Source organism: Bufo gargarizans, unplaced genomic scaffold, assembly GCF_014858855.1.
Source record: "Bufo gargarizans isolate SCDJY-AF-19 unplaced genomic scaffold, ASM1485885v1 original_scaffold_1385_pilon, whole genome shotgun sequence".
NCBI classification, from domain to species: domain Eukaryota; kingdom Metazoa; phylum Chordata; class Amphibia; order Anura; family Bufonidae; genus Bufo; species Bufo gargarizans.
Window position 1 is genome coordinate 351273 of NW_025334332.1, and position 26175 is coordinate 377447.

General features: G+C 38.9%; 1 protein-coding gene across 10 annotated transcripts in view; it reads right to left on the reverse strand.

Annotated features, from left to right (window-relative positions):
• Nucleotides 1-26175, reverse strand: part of LOC122923235 (myocyte-specific enhancer factor 2C) — a 260571-nt gene that overhangs the window by 166765 nt on the left and 67631 nt on the right. The window contains exon 1 of one of the 10 annotated variants that reach the window (XM_044274004.1): nucleotides 25509-25872. The exons of the other annotated variants lie outside the window; for them this stretch is intronic. The gene's annotated coding sequence lies outside the window, so the exon portion shown is untranslated. Of the gene's footprint in view, nucleotides 1-25508; nucleotides 25873-26175 lie in introns of those variants that run through there. 10 annotated transcript variants of the gene reach the window in all.

The following is a 26175-nucleotide window of genomic DNA, read 5'->3' on the forward strand; positions in this document are numbered from 1 at the left end:
AAAGGTGCATAACAGTGAAAATAATAAAATAATCACTTACCTTACCAATCTTTTGCCACCCCTGTTCTGATCTTTACTTACTGGTCCCTCTCAACAACCATTAACTGTTAACAGCCAATAACTGGGCACAGGAGTGACCTGCCTAGGCAGTGATTGGCTGAGAGGTCATTTTTGCTGTGTGTCGAGAGTGGCTGGAAAGTTAAGACTGACGGAGGTCCAGAAAGTATTAGAATGGGGGCAGCATTAAGGTGAGAATTAAGCCCTTTTTATACTGCATGTTAATTGGGCAAATTATTGGGAACAAATATTTATAGGAACGCTCTTTCCTGATAATTGGCTTGTATAGTCGAGCAGTTGATAAGTCGAGGATCAAAGAAATGCTCGTTTGGTTGGGCATCATTCATGAGGATATGCTCATCTCCCTGTGTAATCAGGGATGTGCTGCCGATAATGAATAGAACAGAATGAGGAAGGAACGACAAGGTTAGCAATTGTTCCTCCTACATTCAGTTTACATCGGCTGCACGTGTTATCATCTATTGTCGCTCACACTGGCCGAGCAGTGTAATACCACCCCCAGTGGTTCTAAGCTTTTAAAAAAAATAATTTGATCGGCTGGACAGCCCCTTTAACATCCCAATTATAAGCAATGTACACTAATTTGTACAGTTAAGACATTCTGAATAATATTATATAGAAAACCAAATTTTTGTTTTAAAAGTAAGAGCTAATACTGAAAAGAAACGAGTGATAAAAATGAGAAATAACATACAGAAATGTGTCACCCAAAGCCCCAAAACATACACCCAGTAGATATATTTTTCAAATTGCGCTGACAGGTGTCTGAGACATATGAACGTGGAGATGTTATATGACATGAAGAATGAAGCAAGCTATACATCCAGCAGCTAGCATGTTGCCCTACCTATAAATATACCTTAACATACAGTGCCACTAGCGATGGAAAAAAGCCTTCTTTACCTCACAAAAACTAGCGAGATACAGTATCTCTTGCATTAGAAATGATGAATTTACTGGAAGAACAATAGACATGTTATACGTATAGATTGTCTAATTGACAGATTTTCTTTAACTCGAGAACGACATTAACTATTGTTCTAATGACAGGTATAGAAGTGCCAATTTACTGGCTGTAGATTTTAGAGCAGTTTTTCTTCCCATCATGTTTGACAGAGATAGAAGAGCATTTCTAGACGTTGAGTAGCATCAAAAGACGCGTCTCAAGTATGTCTTCAGAGACGGCAGGGTTCTCTAAATGATGTTCAAGCACGGATTAACCTTCAATGATACCGAAAAGTGTGCTTTTTGCCTATGATCCCCGACGGCCTCCAGTTGGTTGTTATAAAGCTAATCGTCGTGAAGAGGCTGTTATTCCTAAAATGTCACTTTTCCCTAATAGTACCATGACCACTATTCAATGCCAAGATCTAGGTCCATCTCAAGTGTGCTACAGCTTATAGTTCTGTAAAATACTGACGGTGTTAGGGGTATAATTCATATATCAATATCACAGTCTCATGTGATAGACCTCTTCTCACCATCATATAGTGTACAGTAGCCTAGTAAAGAATAGACACACCCCAATATATAAAATATCCTACATTTGCCCAGCCTTCTTGCTAATCTAGCTATTCCAACATACCTATTCATACGGTGGTGTCAAATCTGCTTATATTCATGAATTCTAGCAAGATATTGCAGAGGCATTTCCAGTTCGAAGGTCATTGGCTCAAGTATAAAATCTAAACAATAACAACATTACATGATACTATATCTTCTACTATATAAGCGATAAAAACATAAAGTATTCATTTGTATGACCTGACACTTCCGCTTAGCGGTATTCTGATTGTAATCTCTGTAGAACTTATTGCCAAGCCACTAAACTCTCGGAATTTAGTGAAACCGAAGAACATGTAAGAGCTAGCAGATTATTTGTTAACTACTTCACTTTATTTGACCAGAACCATAAAAATACTTAATGTTTTATTTATTTATTTATTTATCTGCTTTCATGTTAAACTTCACATCACATGACATCATCAATTTTATATTTAAAAAAAATCTCCAAAATATGAATAAAAAAGTTAAAGTACTGTCTGAATGGCTGGGGCCACTATCTGTAGGGTGTTCCCTATAGATGCTGTAGACCAAAATACATATATTACCTACTGTTAACAATTCAACTGCTCTCCATTGGCAACTATTAAACTGACAGCTAAATGTCAAGTGATTTATGAGGCCAGATACAAAAAAAGACTAATTTCTTGTTGTTGGTGTCCCAAGAGTAGATGGTCCTCCTGGCAATATGTGAGCAGTCAGAACGTTGCCGTGCTCCATTATTGTACTACTGTGTAACAATATGATATGTTTTTCTTTTTGGAGTTATTTTCATGTATACAACCTTTTCAAATTGATTGTATGACTGATACATAAAATTCTATCAATTAGCATGAGTTTTAGTTGAAGTTTTTGCCATATACTGTAAAAAAAAAAAAAAAAAACTGACCTGATACAAATTGAGGTATTCTATTCTGCTGTACATCCAACCTGACAAAAAGAATGGGGTCCATCAAAGGCTCAGTTCCTTTACATTTTGTGGACAATACACAGGTCAGAAATGACAAAGGCAAACCATAGTATGAGTTCAGCTGAACAATGGGACATGTCCTAACCTTTGGGTATCAGATGCCATATATCTGACAGCAAATAATAAATCCCACTGCTTATAACAAGCTACAGATGAGATTCCTCTTGCAATGCTTGCGCCTTTCAACTGGACCTATGTGACCTTTTACCAAATTAGTAGGAGCCTGTCTGGTTGTACATGCTGTCCTATCTGTGGGCAGCAGGAGGAGCTGAGCTGATTGATACATCGTTTTGTGGGAAAAGATTCAGTATTTTGCACCTTAGCTCTTTCTGTGCTTAGGAGTCCAGTGGGTGGTTCTATTCAGTGATTGACAGCCATGGTTGACTGTGTATACAGAGATACCTACATAGCAATCCTTATATTAACACATAAAGGTGTTATGCCATGATTGATGAGAAAAATGAAAATCAGACATCATCTGGTATATGACAATATCTTTCAAAGCTAGAACCAGCCCTGTACCTCACATAGATCTGGAGGTCTCCATATTCACTGCCCCAGTTGCTCTGCTAGATTATCTTCAACCTGGCAGCTCAATGGACAAGACCGTTCTGCTGCATTTATCTCCCTACCACAGCTTCTAACAGAACATATGGCTGATGGCAGTTGACGATGTAAACTGAGCACGTTCGACCCTCTCAGTGAGATGGACAGAAATAAGGAAAATGACAAACAGCAGGTGGCGTTATACAGATACATATTATTGACTAGCTCTCTGGCTATACTATATTTTTAATTACATGCAATCAAAAAAGGATTCAGATCCAGGTGCTGGTTTGAAAAATATAGAATATGTTTTGAGACACAACCTCTTTAAAGGGCGGGGTTATCCACTCCTTTACTATTGATGGTCTATCCTCAGAATAGGCCATCAATATATGACCAGCTGACCAGCTGTTCTGCATTAGCTTCAGGAATTACACCGTTCGGTCCACTGTGTAGTGGACAGAGCTGGTTACAGCCGCACTGCTCCCAATCACTTCAATAGGAGTTGCGATAACCAGCTACGTCCACTAGACAATGGATGGAGCTCTGTAGTTCTGGCACCAGAACTGTTCTGAAACAGCTGATCGGTGGGCATGCGGTGTTTCGGACCCCCGCCTATCATATCAATGGTTCTTTTATTTAACGCCTTTAATGAGTTAAAAAGTTGCAAGGAACTTTATCTTGACTTTTATAATGGATTTTAATGGCCTTTGTGATCTGATATCATCATGCTATAACAAGTTCTCAGATTCAAGTTTGAAACCATCTGTCACTATCAGTCAATGAGTATGACCACCAGGGGAACAAAAGTAGGGGGGTCAGCAATACCATAGAGCAAAATACCACATACCACAGTAACACACAATATCTTGCACCAAAAGCTATCCCTTCGAGTTGGCCACCAATAGTGGCCATATTCTCTCCTCCTCTTCCAGTTGCCTCCGATTAAGATATTGAACAGGGTGCTTAGGGGGTGAGATGTGGGACATAGTTGAATTTAGGAGGGCATGTCGCTGGCCGGGTACATGGGTACCTGATTCTCACAGAGTTAATTACCTCTGATAGCTTATTCTGTACGCAGCCAGCAGCAGAGATGGGGGCTTAGGCGGCCCCCTGGGCATCAGCCCACTGTGAAATTTACCTGTAAGGTCTATGGCCAATCTGTCCCTGAGGACCACCTACTGGACTCCAACATATAGAACAAGCAGAAATATATAAACTACAAGTTATGCTGACTCTTTTGTATATTAATCTGCTCAGAATCTCCTGCTCTATACCGAAACATACTGCCTGCAGATGGGAGGCCCTTTAAAACTTCAGCTTTTTCCTGATGTGGGGTCTGCGGAGCTGTCATATTACACACACTATGGCAGCACTATATATAATGTGTGTGATTGAGAACATTGTCCACATTGTAGCCCAAACATTCAAAGACCATGGGCCCATGAATGTGGCCGTCCACTTGGTGAAGTTATACACTGTACGTCTGCTTCTAATCGTATCCTACAACTGTTTCAGAAAGTGTCCTCCAGCACTTTGCTGAAATGTCTCCATTCTGATGTCCAGAAACGTTTAAGTGTAAAATAAAGGTTTTTATGCATCTTGGCTCGTTCACCTATCAGATTTTGATGATCTAGTCGGATCTGTTTTTCTCTAAATGCATGTCGCTCTGCTGAAGAATAAAGCATTTATTTATTTAATAACTATGTTTTTACTGTTTATGGGCAATTTTGAGCAAGGCACTGCCAAAAAAACATTTCCCTTCCTATTCAGCCATTGCATGTTCTTCTCCTAAGCTGTTCCTGGCACAGTCGTACATAATTAGCTGTGTATGCATATTGATTAGCTCTCTTTACTTAAAGCAGGGTTGAAAATAAAACATCTGTGATCCAGGCTTTGCCATGTAAGCATAAAAAAATCCAGTTTTTTTTTCTTGTAAAGTAAAATCATTTCCAAAAAGTAGAATAAAATATTTTTCATTATATGGTATATACAGTATTTGTAGGGGATTTATCTGCCACAAAGAACATTTGACAAATACCAAGAGCACACTGAACGAGGATACTTGACCAAGGGGGCCACCAGTAACCGCTAATGACATCACCCTCACCCTCAAATGCCATGCGTTATCTTATTATGCTGCACATGGAGAATATAATGGTCTTCTTTCAGAAGAAGGGGGACTGGGATGATCAACGGCAGTTTCTCCAAGAGACTAGAGCTGAAATAATGAATTAAACATGGACAGCTTCCTGACTCTGTGTTGGTAACTCACTGCCCAGAGTTTTCAATTATATATTTATCTATCTATCTATCTATCTATATTCTATCTAAATTGTATCTATCTATTTATGTATCTTCTGTCTATATCTATCTATCTATACATCTATTATATATCTATCTATATTCTATCTATCTATCTTTTATCTATCTTTTTATGTATCTTCTATCTATCTATCTTAATCTATTATCTATCTATTAATTTCTTATAATTTTGGTATGTATCTATCTATCTATCTATCTATCTATCTATTTATCTATCATCTATCTATCTATCTATCTATCTATCTATCTATCTCCTATCTATCTATTATCTATCTATCCACCTATATCTGTCTATCATCTATCAATCCTTGTATTACTCATCTATTTACATTCCTATGTATTTTTCGACTTACGGCCTGTCATGTCAAATGCTTTCAGTGACTATCTATCTATCTATCTATCTATCTATCTATCTATCTATCTTCATGCTAGACCTTTGCTTCACATACAACATACACTTAACACAGTAGCCTATGAAATTGTCTCTTCAGTGGTTTAGTGATTTTTTTCAAATCATTTTTATTAGCACATCGATGCCATTTTTTAATCCCCAGAATAAAATCGGCCAATACCCATGCCATGATTTTTTTTCCATTACGTGTAGAAGTAATGTGCGACCTTGTGCCAAAGATGACCATATAGAAAACGGTGTTACCATATGGTAAGTCACACAATATATATGCTATCGCTGCTCCCTGGTAAATCTAAGGATGTGATCGCAAGCATAAAAAGTAGGGCAACGCGCTCACTGTGGAAGAAAATCTGTAAAAAGTGACTAAAGCTGCGCGTTCTGACACATCCCTTTCACAAACTCAACCCTGTTAGTGACAGCAGAACAGATTGTATGCATCTGCTGGGAATGGGCCAGCTGACACAGAAGAAAAGGCACATGTATACCTTGGCAGAACACATAACTAATGAAGAATAATCAATGTCCAGAGAGCGAAAATCCCTCAAAACTTTACCAGTTTGCAAACAATCAGATGGTGTGTACCATCGGCACTCACAATACACCTCATGTCACCTAAATTAGCACTGAAGCGAGTAGAATGTCGCCTTGTGCTCTAACTTATAGAAACCACGCCAGGCAGCCATCATTAATAATGGCACATTGTTAGTGTTGGTGGCTTTCACATAATGGACTGTGTGCTGTATAACTTTACATCGCTACACAGGGTGAAGTGCTGACATGAGGGGTTCATAATTTCTCTCCTTGGAAATGCTTTGCCTAAATCAAGTAAGGAAGAAAATAAGGCTACTTTCACACTAGCGTTCGTCGGTCCGCTCGTGAGCTCCGTTTGAAGGGGCTCACGAGCGGACCCGAACGCAGCCGTCCAGCCCTGATGCAGTCTGAATGGAGCGGATCCGCTCAGACTGCATCAGTCTGGCGGCGTTCAGCCTCCGCTCCGCTCGCCTCCGCACGGACAGGCGGACAGCTGAACGCTGCTTGCAGCGTTCGGGTGTCCGCCTGGCCGTGCGGAGGCGTGCGGATCCTTGCGGATCCGTCCAGACTTACAATGTAAGTCAATGGGGACGGATCCGTTTGAAGATGCCACAATGTGGCTCAATCTTCAAGCGGATCCGTCCCCCATTGACTTTACATTGAAAGTCTGGACGGATCCGTCCGAGGCTATTTTCACACTTAGCTTTTTTTTTGCCATTTTAATGCAGACGGATCCGTTCTGAACGGAGCCTCCGTCTGCATTATTATGAGCGGATCCGTTCAGAACGGATCCGCCCGAACGCTAGTGTGAAAGTAGCCTTAGAAGGATTTTTTACAGAGAAATGTTATCTTTGACATGGCTGAGTAATAGCCATACTCAAAGTCTGACTGAAGAAGACAGTCCATTGAAGAATGCATGTTACAGTACAAAATTAAGATAGTAGTGATGAGCGAAGTATTACAAAATTAGATTTGGGGAATTTTACAAAAAAATTTGCTTCGTGATGAATTAGTTTGTCAGGAAATTCATTTTTTCGTAAGTAGTGGGTGCAATAACAGGGATCGGCCATTGTGTCAACCTCCTCATTGTACCCCTCAGATGCCGCGTTCATAAATGAATGTGGCATCTAATATAGACAAGAGAGTGTAAAATAAAAAAAATAAAAAACTGAAAGAATAATACTTTCCTGATTCATTTGCTCACGCCGGGCCGGCCACCTCCATCTTGCTTGAAGGTCTGGAGCAAAATCTTGTGCTACGCGAGATGATGTCATCACACCACCTGGTCCGGTGACGCCGTAAGTCACCGCGCACGGGATTTCAGCAGAGATCTTTAAGCAAGATGGCGGCGGGCAGCCAATCGCAAGTAAATGAATCAGGTAAGTATTATTTTTTTGTGTTTTACACAATTTCAGTTTATCTTGGATCAAATTACACTTCACTGATCACTACAAATAATAATACAAAAATAAACCAACAAAAACATAACAGAAAAGCAAAATAGAAAAACCAAACAGAAAAAAGATCCTCAATATTTATTAGCCCTTCTCTAAAGAAGGTCAAGCAAAAAGCAGCACAGGAGGGTCTGGGGAAAAAATGGCAGCACACATCAGATTCAGTAACTTGGACTAAGTTCTCAACTCATTCCAAAACATGGAACCTCACACAGACCCACCTACAGCATGTGGTCCCCAGTATGATGCTCTGTATGGTCGTGTATTGTGCATGGTATGAAAATCTGGGATATTAAAGGGGTTGTACCACCAAAAGTGTTATTCAGTTTTCAAACCAGCACCTGGATCTGAAAACTTTTGTAATCTCCTATAATAAAAATGTAGTATAGCCAGTGAGTCACTGATATCTAGCCGTATAGCGCCACCTTCTTTTTACTCTTGTTCTAATTTCTCTGTCCTGCTCACTGAGATGGAAGCACATGCACAGTTCCATTCTTCAACTGCCACCAGCTGCAGTAGAAAGGACATGCCCTCTGAAAAGCGCACGCCCCCTAAACTGCCAGATTGAAAAAAATTTAGCTGAGCAATTGGAGCAATGAATGGGGAGATCTCTGGAGCCACTGGAGGTACAGGGCTGGTAGTAAGCTCATTAGAAAGAGACCATAAGGCTGGGTTCACACCTGAGCGTTTTACAGCGCGTTCCTACGCGCTGTAAAACGCTCAACAAGGAGAAACCAATGCTTCCCTATCGGCATGGTTCTCACCTGGGCGTTTTACAGCGCGTCGGGCTGTAAAACGCTGACGCCCCAAGAAGTACATGAGCTTCTTTGGGGCGTCTTGTCGCGCGTTCCCGTACATAGACTTTCGGGAACGCGCGACAATGGGCGTTCGCTTGTCTCTGTATGCGCGATTGCAAGCGCCAGTACAATCGCGCATACAGAGCGCTCCATTCAGAACGCTCAGGTGTGAACCCAGCGTAATGTACTGTGTGATCATATTTTTTATTTTTTTTACAATAATCATGGGATAACGATAACCCCTTTAGGTCCATGAAGTGCTGAAAAAAAAGGCAATAAAGGTCATTCTATCATGGTTTTTAGTGCAATTTTTGCACTTGCCAAAAACGATGTCAAAAACGGCAATAAAAACGTGATACAGCAATAAGTGGCCGATCAAACTATAATTCAGTATTTTATTTTACTGTCGCTCCATAGTACATCCTTATTGATTCTTGCTCTTTTTTCCAAAAATGATATTAGATGACATCAAGAGATTCAAAAATAAGAATAATGGAATTATAAATTATAATTAAGGGTGATTACATTGATTCTAAACAAATCAAATTGGAATTTTCCAAACATTTGCATTATAGGCCTATTGCACATGGCCGTTTTTTTTTTCCCGTCTTTTGCGTTCCGTATACGGAACCATTCATTTCAATGGTTCCGCAAAAAAAACGGAATGTACTCCATATGCATTCCGTTTCCGTATTTCAGTTTTTCCGTTCCGTTTTAACATAGAACATGTCCTATTCTTGCCCGCAAATCACGGTCCGTGGCTCCATTCAAGTCAATGGATCCGCAAAAAAAACTGAACACATACGGAAATGCATCCGTATGTCTTCCGTTCCGTTACGTTTTTTCCTGAACCATCTATTGAAAATATTATGGCCAGCCCAATTTTATCTATGTAATTACTGTATACTGTATATGCCAAATGGAAAAACGGAACGGAAAAACGGAACGGAAACGGAAACACAACGGAAACAAAAAACGGAACAGCGGATCCATGAAAAACGGACCGCAAAACACTGAAAAAGCCATACGGTCATGTGCAATAGGCCTTAAATTCAAATCCAAATTTTTGCCACTTTGACTCGGGTGCAGTGCTATAACCCATAGCCATATAGGTCGCTGTCACTTTAAGATTTCTAATGTTTGCTTGGCTTGCAATAAGTTCCATAAAGTTCTAGGAGATCCCAGAGTGTCATCCACAACTTTTCAGACCAGTTGGAGCACTTGATTCAGGTTCAATTTATTTAGACCTGAATCAAAATGCCCGATGGAGTCGGACAAATCTAATCCGAATCTAATTTAAAGAAATTTGCTGATTACTGATAAGAATATCTGGCACTGGCAGAACAAACATGTTCAAAGAGCGGCCTTACAGTTGTGTTATCTTTACCTATTTTCTTAGTGAATTCAGGTACAGATAAAAGTGGAATGGACGGTAGAGAGAACAGCCATGTGCCATAAAATGAAACAACTTGTTCTGTTCCTATTGACGTACATAAAAATATATGAAATGTGTGACACTTACAGGGTTGCCAACCGTCCAGAAATTTCTGGACAGTCCATAAAAATAGGTGATTTTTTTTCTGTGTCTGTAAAAAAATAAAATATACGTGTCCGTGATTTTTTTGAGGTTGGTGGTACATGACTAAATTATTTTATTTTATTATTTTCATCATTTTACAGCTCACAAATGCTGGTAATGAGTTCTTATCAGTATATTGAGCTATAGACATGGATTACTTATAATTTTTATAATTTATTATGGTTTTCCAATTTGTCCGTAAAAATGTTGGCCTTCCGTGATTTTGGGATAAGTTGTCCGGAAAAAATTAAAATTCTGGTTGGCAACCCTGGGCACTTATAGATTTATATATTGCTATAACTATTGAGAGATAGAGACTCTTATACTAGATAAGGCTTCTTGCACACGACTATATATGGCTTTTTCAGTATTTTGGGGTCCACAAAAAACGGATCCGCAAAAAATACGGATGACATTCGTGTGCATTCCGTTTTTTGTGGAACGGAGCAGCCTGCCCCTGATAGAACAGTACTATCCTTGTCCGTTATACTCTATCTTTGAATGGAATGGAAAAACGGAAATACGGAAACGGAAGGCATATGGAGTACCTTCCGTTTTTTTTGCGGATCCATTGAACTGAATGGTACCGTATACGGAACGCAAAAAACGGAACGGAAACTGAAAAAAAAAAAAATGTTCTTCACGCTAATGACATGAGCATATGGGTTAATAAATGAGTGTGGCAAGTGCCAGCATCGGCCTTGGCAACCTGTGCAACTGGGAGAATGAATTAGTGGTAGTGTCTGGTGCATCTGTACAGCGCTTAGCTGCTAATTTATAAAATGTGACAAATGCATGGTCTAGCACCATTTAAAGCTCTTTACATCAGTGATCTCCAACCCATGACTCTTCAGAAAACTACAACACCCAGCATGCCCTGACAGCTTCCAGAGAGTCAAAGATTGAAGACCACTATGTTTTCACAACCTCTTAGCCTCTAGGTGTCACTCTTGAGCGTTAGTTTTAGATATAAGTAAAGACGAGCAAAGTTCTCAAAAATTCAATTCAGCTGGTTCGCCAAATTTCACAAAGAAATTAGCTTTGTGACTAATTACTTCATCACAAAGTGCATTTCTTTACGAGTAGCAGGGGAGTAGCAGTAGCAGGTCATTGAACCCCTCAGATGCCATGTTCATCGCTGATCCTGGCATCTGACATAACCATTGAGGTCTGTCAGGGATTAATCTGTTAAAAAAATAAAATATTAAATATAAATACTCACCTAATCCATTTGATTACGAAGAGGCCGCCATAGCCATCTTGGTTGAAGATCCAGCACGAAAGGTGTGTGATGATGTCATCACTCTGGCATACGTCACCGTGCATGAAATTTCATGAGGGATCTTCAATCAAGATGGCTGCAGACTCTTTGTGAGCAAATCGATGAGGTGAGTGTGATTTTTTTTAACACTATTTTAGGAAAAATTTATTCCTTACCATGAACGGCAATGCGGCTTCGCGACGAATCAAATTTTTCCTGAAATTCAGATCGAAGTCCACCTCGTGAACTTGGATTTGCTCAACACTACATATCAGATACTTGCTATTTCAATATATTGTTCCTGGACATATCATCATAAGGTGATTTCAGTATGCACATGTCCATACTTCAGCCGTATTCTAGAACCAGTTCCCTTCTGTTGCTGCCGAGGCTAGCCAACAGGCCAACCATCTACAATGAAGTCAATGCTGCTTCTGCTAAACCACAGGATTTTCCTTATATAGCGACAGACCATAAAAATTCCTCTTTCTGAATACTTTGTATGAGGGTGAAGCCAGTATTTAGGGGAAGTCATGACCTTTTTAACATTTTCCTATACTGCTAAAATATAAGCTTATAAGCTTTCACCTGAAATTAAGGATTATTTATTTTCATACAAAGCCAAAGAAAATGTTTATGTCTGGCTATCTTTAAAGCTCGTGGCTTATTACAAGTGGTATCTTATTACTAATAAAAATAATTACATGAAGCTCATAATACTTTACCTGTTCATAGGTTCCTAATAAGTGAGAGATGCATAAAGCTTCTCCTATACCCTGCACAAGGAGCCCTTTCAAATGTACAGAGACTAAGGAACTTATTAATTACTTCTGCATACAGTAATACTACTTAGCTTAAAAGTAGGCAAATATTAGGAAAAAACACACACACACACATATATACTGTATATATATATATATATATATATATATATATATAGTGAATGAAGCAGAGCGAATTAGCTCAGGAGCGCTTCTTATTCCTATCCTAGATGATATTACAGTATCAGACCGCTTCTGGTGGTGCTGCAATACTTCTCGTCTCTCCAGGACAAAAGTATATGGAATAGTAATAGTGTCATGAGGATCATAATACTGAATCATAAAGAGCAAGAAAAAGTGAAACATAAAAAAACTGAAGTTTCAAGGTACCTTTTGAGATGCAGCATTGACCTTGAGGTTTTCTTTTCTGCTCAGTCCTACTGTCTCGTCAAACAAAGCAAGACAAATTTGAGCCCTGCAAGACCAACGGCAAGATCCACCTAATTAGGCCTCTTTCATATTAACATCCGTATTACCAGACCACCTCCCCCCCATGCAGTTGTACTGAACAGATCGCCATTGAACCTTCCATTGAGCTGACCTGGTTTCTATAGAACAAAGGAGGATCCAGTATGACATCTATGATATAGACCTGAGAGGTTCATGGACAATGACTATCAATATGATAGCATTCCCTCTTCAAAGCTGATGAATATGTATACAAGTAGCAGAGTAATGCTCACCATCCTAGCTTTATATGCAAATTTTGAGCCCACATGGTTCTGCTTTTGCAGAGGTAGTTTTTTGGGTTTATGCTGCTTATGGACATAGAAAAATGTATAAGGTGTCAACCTACGCTACACGTTCATTGACTCCAACCAAATTCCTGTAAATGGCCTCTTACCCGTCACAGAAACCACACCATTTCCATACAGTTTCAACAGAAGTGGCCAATAGTTCACTAGTAGCTAGAGGAGACCCTGTCATAACCACCTTCAGGCTATGAGTGTGTATTAGATTTTTACTCCCAGTACTAGCAAACTTTTAGTTTTGAGTATTTTTTTTTGCACTTATTCATAAATCAGAAACACCAAAACTTGTCACAACATTTGCTATAACCTTTAAGGATTTTCCTTTTCTGCTGAAAATATAGAGATATGTTACTGGGCTGCCTAGAAAGGCCAGCCAAATTCAGATGTAACTTCTAGCCTCCTGCATCTCCACCTAATGGAATTTGTGAATCAAAGGGATGGTCGTCTAGCTGCACTCAATTTGCACTTAATTACGAATGAGAGGTACAAATATGAAATTACTTGTGATACATGAAGGAAAAGAGGAAAATCCAGAGAGCAGACCCTCCCATAAAACAAGATCTTTTTTAATGAAGGAGCAGCTTTCTTCCACTGCTTGTAGCAAATATAAGGGATGAAGCTCTGACCTTCTCATTACTGAGATTTCAATTTTTAATGTGGTGAAATGACAGACAATAACTAAAATTTCACTGTGGAGATTTCCAATTAGTTTTGATGACAAAACTATTCTATTGTGAGACATTGTATTTCATATGGACCTCAGCCTTCTTGACTTTCCACAGTTTTTAGGCTCATGTATATAAATCTGTTGTAGACCAATGTACACATACACCCCATGTATCAGGATAGTGCTAATCTGTAGATGATATTACGTTTCAGCCTTTTCCATTATAGCTAACTAGAGTCTACATCAAATATAATGGACTAAGAGGTAGGTAGTACATGTGAGTAATGGGGAGTTTGTTATAACAAAGTCAAATGTCCTCCATATCAGACAATGGAGGCTGATATACGGTAACCATTTGTATTAACACATTTCTTCTATGACCAAATGCTAGGATCTTTCCCATCTCTAGTATGGTAAGTGGTATATAGGTATGGAAAATAAAGCATATGGCAGACACTGATGATGATTTGTAGACAAAGATAGCATTTGTATTGAAGTGTACCCTCCAGTAATTTAATGTGTGCCATCAGTTTATCCACAGACCACCTAGACCATTGTTCAACACACTAGACCCAATTACTATAGGTCAATACTCCTTAGTCTATTATAACATGCATCCATTACTGTGGAACCAGTTACAATGACTTATTGATACATTTTGACCGACAGTTAATTGCTACTTTATCACTGGAATTGATCTGTTTTTGGTTGCCTGAACCCATGGCAAGCATTGCGGCTAACTTGTACCAGTGACACTGAGTGGTGAATGATGTCCTATGTTCCAAACCAAGAGTGTTCTCCAGTCTCTCTTTCAAAAACACTTGACCACGCCACTCCTAACCTAACCTATCCATTGTCAATAAAGTAAACAAGTCCCATTATGAAATACTCCTCCTCTAAGCTACACCCAACTGGAAATACATGAGCAAACATATCAGTTATCTAGATGTCATCAACTATACTGTGATACTTTCTTCACAAACACCATGTAGTGATTGTCAATAAAAAATACTGCATCAAAGTCATTTTAAATGAGACCTTCATATCAGCATAATGTGAAATTCACACAAATTAAGATTTACTGTTCATTGTACTGGACCTCTTGTTCAGATTTAAAAAAATATATGTCCATAAAATATATCTATTTCACATTTAACTGATATAATACCATATGCACCATCCTAGTACATACATATAGGCGTATCCTACATCATTGAAGGAAAGAGGCAAGGTGGCAAATGTTACATCAAAGGCTCACGCTTGTATTTCACTTTGATAAAAAAGAATTTAAAACTGCATGTGATGTTCCATCAATGACTATGTTACCTTAATGTGCAATATTATCACAGTATTGTACATAGGAGAGGTAGAGTAGAGTTTGTTCTATAGGCTTTACTGGCACCACTACACGGAACTACAGCTCAGGGCAACAGAACAGTTTTTTCAATAAAAAAATCTAAATGATATGCTTACAATCTAAAGATAAAAGTCAAAAAGTTAATTTTTTATTACAATAAGATATATGAATGCAAACAAAATTCTACATGGTTTTATGTCATTGGGTTCCCTCAAATTGCACAAATGACCTCACATATCTAAAAAGAAGCACCTCAAAAGTCAACAGACACTTCCCAAACCATATTGGTAGTTGCCCTAATTTGACATTGACCCTACAGCATGTACACGTCCGAGACAGGGGCATTAGACTATAAACCCCACTGTCAACATTATGGTTGACTTTATATTCTATGCAGCTACACAGATTAGGTGCAGGCTAAGTAAAATGGATAATAAAGTAATTATGGAAAGACTGAAACAAATTAATGTTAGGAATACAGACCGCATAAAATATTACTTAGAACCAAACTTTGCACTCACTCATGTCAGAATTATTTTTTAAAACTGACAAAGATATCACAATGAATGGAGCCTGAAACAGCAATTTTGCCCCAACAAGCCTGTGTCCTATTGTCTTTTTAATTCTTCTGACCTGTGAGGTTATATAAGCTAAAGGGGCCATACAGATTAGACAGAATTTGGTTGATGATTGAACAGCAGTTAAAGAAAAAATAAATCTGGTGAACGATTCTTTTGCAGACATGGCCATACACATTTTAGTCCATATTGACCATTACAGTTTTTCAAACTGGCCATACACGTTCAATGAATCCGAGCGATGGATGAAAGATCTTATTGGAAACATTCTTTCTAAGAAAGATCTTTTGTTCATGAACGATCTTTTTTTGAAAAAAATCTAATGGACCAAAAATATTGAACACGGACAAATTTTTTTTTCGTGGGTTGGCTAAATCGCTTTTTCATTGCTTATTATCAACCGAAAGATCATTTTGGTTGAATTTGGCCATTTTGATCAATTTTAGACTAATGTGCATGACCACCTTTAGTCTAGACTAAGAAAGACTAGCAGCGTTAAAACTGAATAAACTCAAGCAAATCAGAAACGTGTAAAACACGATTCTGCTTCCCTTTCTAAATTTCTAAACTGTCCAGCTATAGTATAAACCACATCAATAACAACCCAATTACACAACTAAAGTGAGAACTGTATTCAATGCGTCATATAGAAATGAAAGCCGTCATACTGTAAAAGAGGATCTGACACCAGAAACAAAGGCTTAAATCTGAAAGGCTATCTCCCTTAACGCCAATTAGAACTTAGCCCTGGATGATTACCCAAGATAACATCTCGTGCCAAAAAAGCATTTTAGAAATTAGTGTATGGCCCCAACTTGTGAATACAATCCTCATTTAATCTATTTTAGAAACTTCCATATGTAAGTGCAGCTAAAACTTAGCTGGCTCTCGGTTTCACTGACCGTTCAGGTCCTCAATGTCATTACTCCCATAAGGCATGGCAAGGCGTAGCTTTAGATCCAGTATACTTAGCTAGGAATTATTATATACTTCTAACAAAAAATAATGTTCTATTTTATTTTATATTTTTCTTTATAACTATCATTTTCTTCTGTTATTATTTCAATCTAATATAGGTTATACTATAGGTTATACTGACCTGTTGCTATAAGTTTTTAAAAAGTTTCTCTATCATAAAGTTTAAGAGAAGCAAGAGTGCAATATTTTTGTAATCATTCATACGACTGACAGAGACTTGCAACCTACCTACGCGTAAAGTCATAGTAGATTATGCAAGTGTCTTATTAAATTTATGAGCTATTCACGGTGCTGACAACATGCAAAATGAGCATCTGCATAGGAACCCATTAAAAATATGCATTCTAATATATGCATTATGTGACCTAAATACTCAGACCTATACATTAAAAACACAATTGATGGCATGCCAGACCTTTCTAATTACATTCATTTAGTAGGCAGCCATATATACAGCAGCTAAAAAAATACATCATTTTATGTTTCTTCAATTTTTATCCCTTCTTGAGATGAAAGCAAGTGGGTTTTGCAGGTGAAGGATGATATCACCTTGTGCGGGTGGAGGATGGTTTGTTTCGGGTCTTTGAAGTGTGAATTTAATATGTGCATGGTGAAACCTTAACAGATAAATGTACGGTTTCAGAAACGTACTTTTCAAGTCTGCCACTTTCAGGACTTTACATTTTAGGACTAACTATTTGCGTGTCCAAATCTTAGTATGGGCTTCTGAATATTAAGAGAAGGAACTTACAAGGATCTGGTGCTAGTTTTAAGAATCCCCTCCATATGATCTAAGACTACAAACTCAGTTGTACCATAAAATAGTACAGTACCTTCCTATTTACAGAAATAGGTTCATCCATCTTTTTTATATTATACTGGTACACTATAGCTGTTATTGCCATGTACTGCCTATGTCACATTATAGGTCCATACTTCCTTATGTTACTACTAGCTGCTAAAAGGGAGCTGTGCGTATAAGTTAATGTAAGAAATGCTACACACAGCAAGAAATCAGTAAAAGTTGCATTAGCTTTCACGCCTCTCCGTAAAATATAAGTAAATATCTTACTTTGCCTTTGTCCCCATCAAATCTCAGAGAAATGGAACTACTGTATAAGTGGAGGATGCTGTAGGCTACTGTACTTGACTGGGTCTAGCTGATCACTGACAAAGGGACGGGTACTTATAGGGGTGACCACGGACTGGTACAATAGCAAACAACACTATTACCCTGGAGACCATCTGATAGCTGCCTTGAACTTGTAGAAACAAATTGTCTCCCTCTGGGGAGATCTCAGTAACTTTTACAAGCTCAGTCTCCCAGAAGACCAAGCTCAACTGTACACAACTCAATAATTCATATGGAATTTGGAGGTGATAACAGCTCTTGTTATTTTGTACAATCTCAAAGGCAAAATACGTGAATGGTTGGGATTTGGTTGGGAGGATTTGTTATTCTCCTTCACTGCCTACAGCTAATGAGTCCAGAACAGCTGAGTCCAGCAATCAATATGAACTGAGGTCACAAGTCCATAGCGACCAAGTCAAGCCATTGATGGAAATGTTTACCATCAGTCTAGGGCAACTTGGACAATAATATCAAACAAGTCTATGTAAACTGGGTCCATTACTCTATAGCAATCAATTCTATATGTCTATAATAAATGAGCCCATTAATCTATAGCAATCAAGTATATCAGTCCATACTAACTGGATCCATTACTCTATAGAATTCAAGCCTATAAGTCTATAGTAACTGGGTCCATTACCCTATAGCAGTGATGGCTAACCTCCGGCACTCCAGCCGTGATGAAACTATGACTCCCAGCATGTTCCACTCAATTCTATGGAGTTATGAGCACAGCCAAGCAAGTGTACATCTTGGTAATTGTAGTTTTACTACAGCTGGCATTCCAGAGGTTAGCCATCACAGCCCTATAGAAATCAATTCTATATGTCTATAGTAGCTGGGTCCATTACTCTATAACAATCAAGTCTATAGGTCTATAGTAACTGGGACCATTACTCCATAGCAATCAGGCCTATAAATCTATAGTAACTGGGTCCATTACTCTATAACAATCAATTATATATGTTTATAGTAACTGGGTCCATTACTCTATAGTAATCAATCTATAGTAACTGGGTCCATTAATCTATAGTAATTATGTCTATTAGTCCATACCAACTGGGTCCATTACCCTATAGCATTCCAGCCTATAGGTCTATAGTAACTGGGTTCATTACCCTATAGTAATCAAGTCTATAGTAACTGGGTCCATTACTCTACAGCAAAGTCTATAGGTTTATAGTAACTAGGTCAAATACTCTACAGCAAAGTCTATAAGTCTACAGTAACTGGGTCCATTACTCCATGACAGTAATGTCTATAAGTTTATTGCAACTGTGTCTATTACTTTATAGCAACCAAGTCTATAAGTGTTCATTATTTTATAGCAATGAAGTCTATAAGTCTATAGCTACTGGGTTCATTACGCAAAAACAGTCAAGTATGTAAAGTCTATAGCAAATGTATCCATTACTTTATTGCAACTGGTCCTACAAGTCTATAGCAACTGGGTCCAGTTTTGTATACTAACTATATCCAATTGTCTGTAGTAACTGAGTCCATCAGTCTATAGTAACTGAGTGGCATACTCTATAGCCACTAAGTCTATCTGTCTATAGCAACGATTCTATTAGAGTATAGCAACTGGGACCCAACCATATCCAAGTGTCTGCAGTAACTAAGTCCCTCGGTCTAACGTAGCTGAGTGGCATACTCTATAGCCACTAAGTGTATAGTAACTTTTCTATTAGTCTGCAGCAACTGGGTCCATTTGTGCATTCCAATCACATCCAATTGTGTATTCAACCACATCCAATTGAGTCCAAGTTCATTAGTCCAGCATTCTATGGGGTAGAATCTAGTAGTCTATAGCCAATGAATTAATAAGAAGTTAATAGGTATCATACCTGCCTATTCCAGTAGTCTATAGTCAATGAGTCCAGAGGTCTATACCAACTATGTCAAGCAGTCTACAAAGATGAATTCAGCATCTAAATGCAGTCACTTATAGCCAACTAGTCCAGCAGGTCATACTAAATCTTACCAGTTTGGCAGTAGCATGGTCATGTCTGCAAGCCTATGGGCCTCACAGAGACCACAAGAAAACATTATAGTCCCTTAAATGAGTTCCCTGCTGCCAAAATAGGGGAGATGAACAATTTAAACAAGGAAAACATTGTTTTGTTGCCTTCACAGCATCTAGACAACCTAATACTGTGGATTATATACAACAGATTCCTTAAATGAAGCAGTCATAAACAACATGTACTAGAATGCCGTACTTATAGCCTGAAGCACTGACCTTAGACCTAATAACGAACGCGAATCGCCATCATCAGTACACAATATGTCCCAACTGGTAAATGTTGTACCTCCCAGTTAGATCTTATATATACTGTATAACATATACAGCGGGACTGTTTTGCAATGTAATTCAATCTATGTTGCTTATTACCTTCAGATCTGTATACAATTAGGAATGTTTGTACAAAAGGACGACTATTGTGCAGGCAATGAGATCATGAACATTACAAGTTCCATAAATCATCCATGTATGCAAACCATATGAAGGACCGGCTGCACGCTGACATTTTTTGTGAGCCTATTGTTGCTGGCCTTTCAGTGCATACTTGATTGCTCATGCTGAAGATGTGCTTAGTTGTAAACTTATGACGATGCAGAGGGGTGGGGGGGGGTGTTGTTACTCTATCCCTCAAAAATAACTCCGATATGCTTTTACTTTTTTATTGGTGGCAAACTTTTAACTCATTTAAGGCTGCTTCTGTGCGGTTAATGTGGCCGTGCTACGAGTACACCATGTACCGTATATAGAGTTGGGTGATTGCTGAGTGACAGTGCTGAGGTCAATAGCTTGATACTGGAAAAATCCACTCATGTTCTCAATACATGTTATGTTCTGGTGCAGCTTGAGCTCCCAATACATGTAGCAGAGCTAAGTCGGTTGCTTTGCACAACTTGTTATCAAAGAATATTCGTAAGATATCTAATGAATATCGTGAGTTACCAGGGGGTAGAAAATCACATTTAGAGAACCAAATCAGCTCTGCTATTTTACCGTATTGCCTGCTGTATGACTTTGATCTGTGAAATGCAAGAAATATAAAGTTCTAACTATAGTTTTATCAAAAATTCACCTCATTTTTCACAATGAAATGTGTTTCCTCCAGAATTAAAGATATCATGATAACAATACTAGTTTTACAAGAATAATTCAATTGCATGTTAATGATGCCCCCAAAAAGAAAATTATCTATGTAGTATGAAACACCTACTCTAGCAGTCAATAGAAATATATCAAAATATAACATAGCAACGGAAACGCCAACCTATACAGCAGAAATAGACATTAACCAAGTAATGAGGATTCTGTATCCAGGAACACTGGATCTACTCTATGGATATAGGGCAACAGATATTCTAGGGTGAGATATAATTTTCAGATGAATATATTAAGGACAGAAGAGCAAGATATTGCAGCATTGTGACAGACTTGGAAGAATGGAAGACAAATACCGAATAGAGGGGGTGCTATAAAATCTAACTCTAAATCCAATAGAACACAATATAAAAAAGACATCCACAATCCCATAGAACACAGTACAGAAAAGACATCCACAATCCCATAGAACACAATACAGAAAAGACGTCCACAATCCCATAAAACACAGTATAGAAAAGACGTCCACAATCCCATAGAACACAATACAGAAAAGACGTCCACAATCCCATAGAACACAATATAGAAAAGACGTCCACAATCCCATAGAACACAATATAGAAAAGACGTCCACAATCCCATAAAACACAGTATAGAAAAGACGTCACAATCCCATAGAACACAATATAGAAAAGACGTCCACAATCCCATAAAACACAGTATAGAAAAGACGTCCACAATCCCATAGAACACAATATAGAAAAGACGTCCACAATCCCATAGAACACAATATAGAAAAGACGTCCACAATCCCATAGAACACAATATAGAAAAGACGTCCACAATCCCATAAACACAGTATAGAAAAGACGTCCACAATCCCATATAACACAATACAGAAAAGACATCCACAATCCCATAGAACACAATATAGAAAAGACGTCCACAATCCCATAAACACAGTATAGAAAAGACGTCCACAATCCCATAAGACACAATACAGAAAAGACGTCCACAATCCCATAGAACACAATATAGAAAAGACGTCCACAATCCCATAAGACACAATACAGAAATGACGTCCACAATCCCATAAGACACAATACAGAAAAGACGTCCACAATCCCATAAGACACAATGCAGAAAAGACGTACAACTAATACAATTAGATGCAAACATCTCCTTGGCCCAATATCACCCTAAGAATGACTGAAATGCCCTGCATATCAGTTCAGTCATATTTGCCAGCGCGTGTCGTACCTAATCAATTTCAGAATTTTAGAAAGTATCGCACACATCTAATAAAAGTGAGATTTCAACATGTAAGTTCATCCACTTGTTCATTTTCGTAAATGGATATTGAACTAGATCTCATTGCAGCCTATAGGCAACACACTTATTTTGTGGACCTGTATGCTTTCCTTTTTGATGATCTTAGGCTTTCTATAGTAGATGTGGTGTCTATGATGCGTTTTATGCTTTAGATGATAGACTAGGGCAGAAATCAGAGGCAAAGAATTTGAAGACACAAACTTTTTGAAAAATCGCAACGTGGACTGGTCAACATTGAAACTTTTTTAGATTTGGAAAATTCTGATGAATTCTGGCGAATGGTAACATATAGAATAACAGCGATAGATTGAATGGTCTTCTGGATAAGGAGACCAGAGGAATGATTGTTTGAGGAAGAGGAAGGTATGTAGGTTCATTAAAGGCATGCATAGGGGTATTCAATAAAGCAGCTGAGTTAGAAATGGTTCAGTATTTGGATAGATAATAACTCTTCTTTTTTTTTTTTTTCTCTTTCATTTTGGCAAGATACATATCAAGCCATGACTAAACAGGGATAAGTCTTCCTTAGGCTATAATCAAATAACCAAGGAGTGTGCATAGCATGTGGAACAAGTCTCAGATGTTATCTGTGGTCGATCAGAGTGACAAGTGAACTGCTTAATCCTCCTGTTATCCGGAACACTACACCGTGTTACTCTTGCTTATTCTACTTCAGGGTACACAAACCTGATTACATTTCATAGACCTGACAACCTAACGGTATGGCACTCCGGATACATGTGCCATAGGAAAGAGCAAGAATCCGCCTGAACATAAACTTTTTTTTCAATGCATACAAATGTAGCAGAGCTAAGTTTGTCGGTTATGAAGTCGCTGTGATATGACAATGTATTACTTATGGTTTTCATAGGAACTGCAGATTAATTCTCTTAATCTTATTAATTACCACATTGGGCAAGGAAAAAACTATATTACATAGTAAAAGCAGGCAACTGTCCTGCCACATAGCTAGCCTGCCCAAGTACCGCGGCCCTCTCCATCCGGCAGAGTAACTAATTGTGTGCTAAATTGTCAGATAACAATAGTTATCCTCCCTGACATGTAACCGCTTCATATCTGTGACATAGAAAGAACGAGCCCGCTTCATTATTAACATTAACCCTTTCTAATAACTATCACTAACTCCTAGTGAGCTGGATCAGTAGCTACATGTTCTGTCTACCTTCTGTATAGTGGACAATGAGGAAACATGAAGACGACTTCTGACAAAAGTTACTTGATAAATGAGTTGTCAGTAATGGACTTCCTATAATACAGTTACATCTGTGTATAGTGATGTGCAAGGCTTAGAGTGCAAGCTCATATGGCCAAGGCTGTTATTACTCTTGTGTTGTGTAAGTTTGTTGCTCTAAAATACAATTCTTTCTCTTCTATCAATTATCTATCTATCTATCAATTATCTATCTATCAATTATCTATCTATCTGCATATTGTGACTTTATATAAAAGTAATGCAGTAATGAGCATTAAGTATTTTACTCTTGGTATTAGTAAATGTTAATCGGCATGAAAGCAATGGCTCTAACTGTCTATCTACCTAACCTTATCTATCTATCTATCTATCTATCTATCTATCTAATATCTAACCTTATCTAACTATCTATATATCTATCTACGGCATCTATCCATTTACCTCCAACTGTCTATCTATCTATCTATCTATCTATCTATCTATCTATCTATCTATCCATCCACCTCTATCTGCCCATCATCTATCTATCTATCCATCCACCTCTATCTGCCCATCATCTATCTATCTATCCATCCACCTCTATCTGCCTATCATCTATCAATCCTTTTATTACTCATCTATTTACATTCCTATGCATTTTTTGACTTACGGCCTGTCATGTCAAATGCTTTCAGTTACTTTTTGAATTTCCTGCTCATGATCACATGCATGAGAAAACACAGACCACACGTGTAAGACAATAGTAGAAAACTGAAATGAAGGCCAAAGACCTAATAGATTTTCCCATAGCACATGCCATACATTCCAGTACTTTTCAACATTGCCATACATCACCCCATACGTGCTGCATGTGAATGGGGCGTGATGTGGTTGATCTCAGGTGGTCAGAGCGTCACAGGCTGCCAGGATTTATAGGATTACACTTATCATATTCTGTAGATCCCTCTTAAGCCTGTAACTACTCTGTGCCTCTTACTATTGCAAAAGTTTTTGTAGGCTTTTTCAGAGTTTTCGCTCTGGATCACGTTGATGGTACTAAGGCAACGACAACTGAGGTCACAGGAAAAACAAAAAAAACTATACAAAAGAAACCTTTTTTTAAAAGTAATCATTGACCATGTGCCCGGTATGACCAGTGCACGTTGTCCCTCTATGCGCGGGCGCTGTGCATGTGCGCCAGCCCTGTACGCTATTGTATGTGCACTTCCAACAAATGACCAAACTCACTTTTTACTAAGCCGCCGTGGCGATTTGAGGCTGGAAACCTGAAATTAAACATGGCATGCTCCTTCAAGCGTATAAATCATTCAAACTTTGGTTTCGCTATCATTGTGATGTATTATTTAGTATCGGCAGTGTTTTAAGGTTAAGAAGGAGGTTAATACTTGCAAGGATGGAAGAGGACAAGCTGTGGCTCTGCTGATTGCAATTTCGCTGCCTAATTACAATAGTATAATGCACTTCGGATGAAAGCCTGTAATAAATGCCTATGGTTCCTGAGGCTGTGTATTTATTAAGAGCTCAAGTGGCAATAAGTGACCTTTCCCTGACATCTGAGTTGTCACAATACTAATGTCAAGTTCTGCAGGGCTGGAGGAGCCTGTGCTATAGAGTCCTCCTAATGGAGCAGGCATGGCTCCTCGTCCTCGGCAATGACAGGCGCTGTTCATATCCTGTAGGAAGTAAGTGTTATTGCTACAATCTACTTATGCAACCTGATCTGCTTTGGAAAATGATAAACTGGATACAAAGTAGTGCAAGGTCATGGCTAGCTGCGAAAAGTCCAGAGCAGAGCGGCTCACAGATGCAGCAGAGCTATGTAAAAGTGTAAAGGACAAACTCAGCTCGATGACCTCTGCCAGCTTTGGTACTTTCAAAAGCAGAACGGCAGCCCAAAGCGTTCAAAAGTGCCAACCCCCCCCCCCCCCCATCTCCTTATGTTAAACTTTTCTACGAAATGCGTGAGCGTAAAATAAAAAAGCCCGATGCGATGTCGGACGAGAAGAGGTTGGGAATGACCTCTCCATCCCACGGCTGTACTTACATTAAGGCATCTGCTGCTCTTAGTAGCCCTGGAAAGGTTCTGCTCTCATTGGGATAGTGATAAGGAGGAAGGGGAACTGGCCTCTTCTTACTTCTGAAGCTTGAGTACTGTATGTCTCCAGTCAGCGCTCAACTCAATCCAATGTGGTGGGCAGAGGGTGTCTGTGTACAGGCAGGAAAGTGACTCTGTGCTGCCAGTATGAGAAAGTAAACCGAGTCGTCCTGTGAGCGTCCAGGAAGGAAGTGACAGGAGACGAATAGGAAAAAAGGAGCTGGAAGCCTTTGTAACATGGAGAGGAGGAAAAAGGCAGTGGATTTAAAACTGAGTGCCTGGCGAGGTGTCGTTTTCTTACCTCCTCCTCTCTGTCTTCTTTCTTCCTCTCCCTCCCTCTGTCTTCTTTCCAGCCCTGATCACTCCCCCTCTTCTGCTGCTGCTGCTGCTGCTGCTGCACTCCCCTCTTCTTCTCCTCTATCCTCCACTGAATAGATAGCTTCCTATTTTTATCCCCTCTCTAACTTCCCTTTATGTTCTCTCCCAGCCCGTCCGGCAGTCTCCCAGCCTTGCCAGGGCAGTAATCCCCTTCGCTCCTGTCGTCCGGGGAGGCCCCTGGAAGTGGAGCCGCCTGAGCCTTTTTATTAAAACAAACATATACAGCGCCTCACCTCCA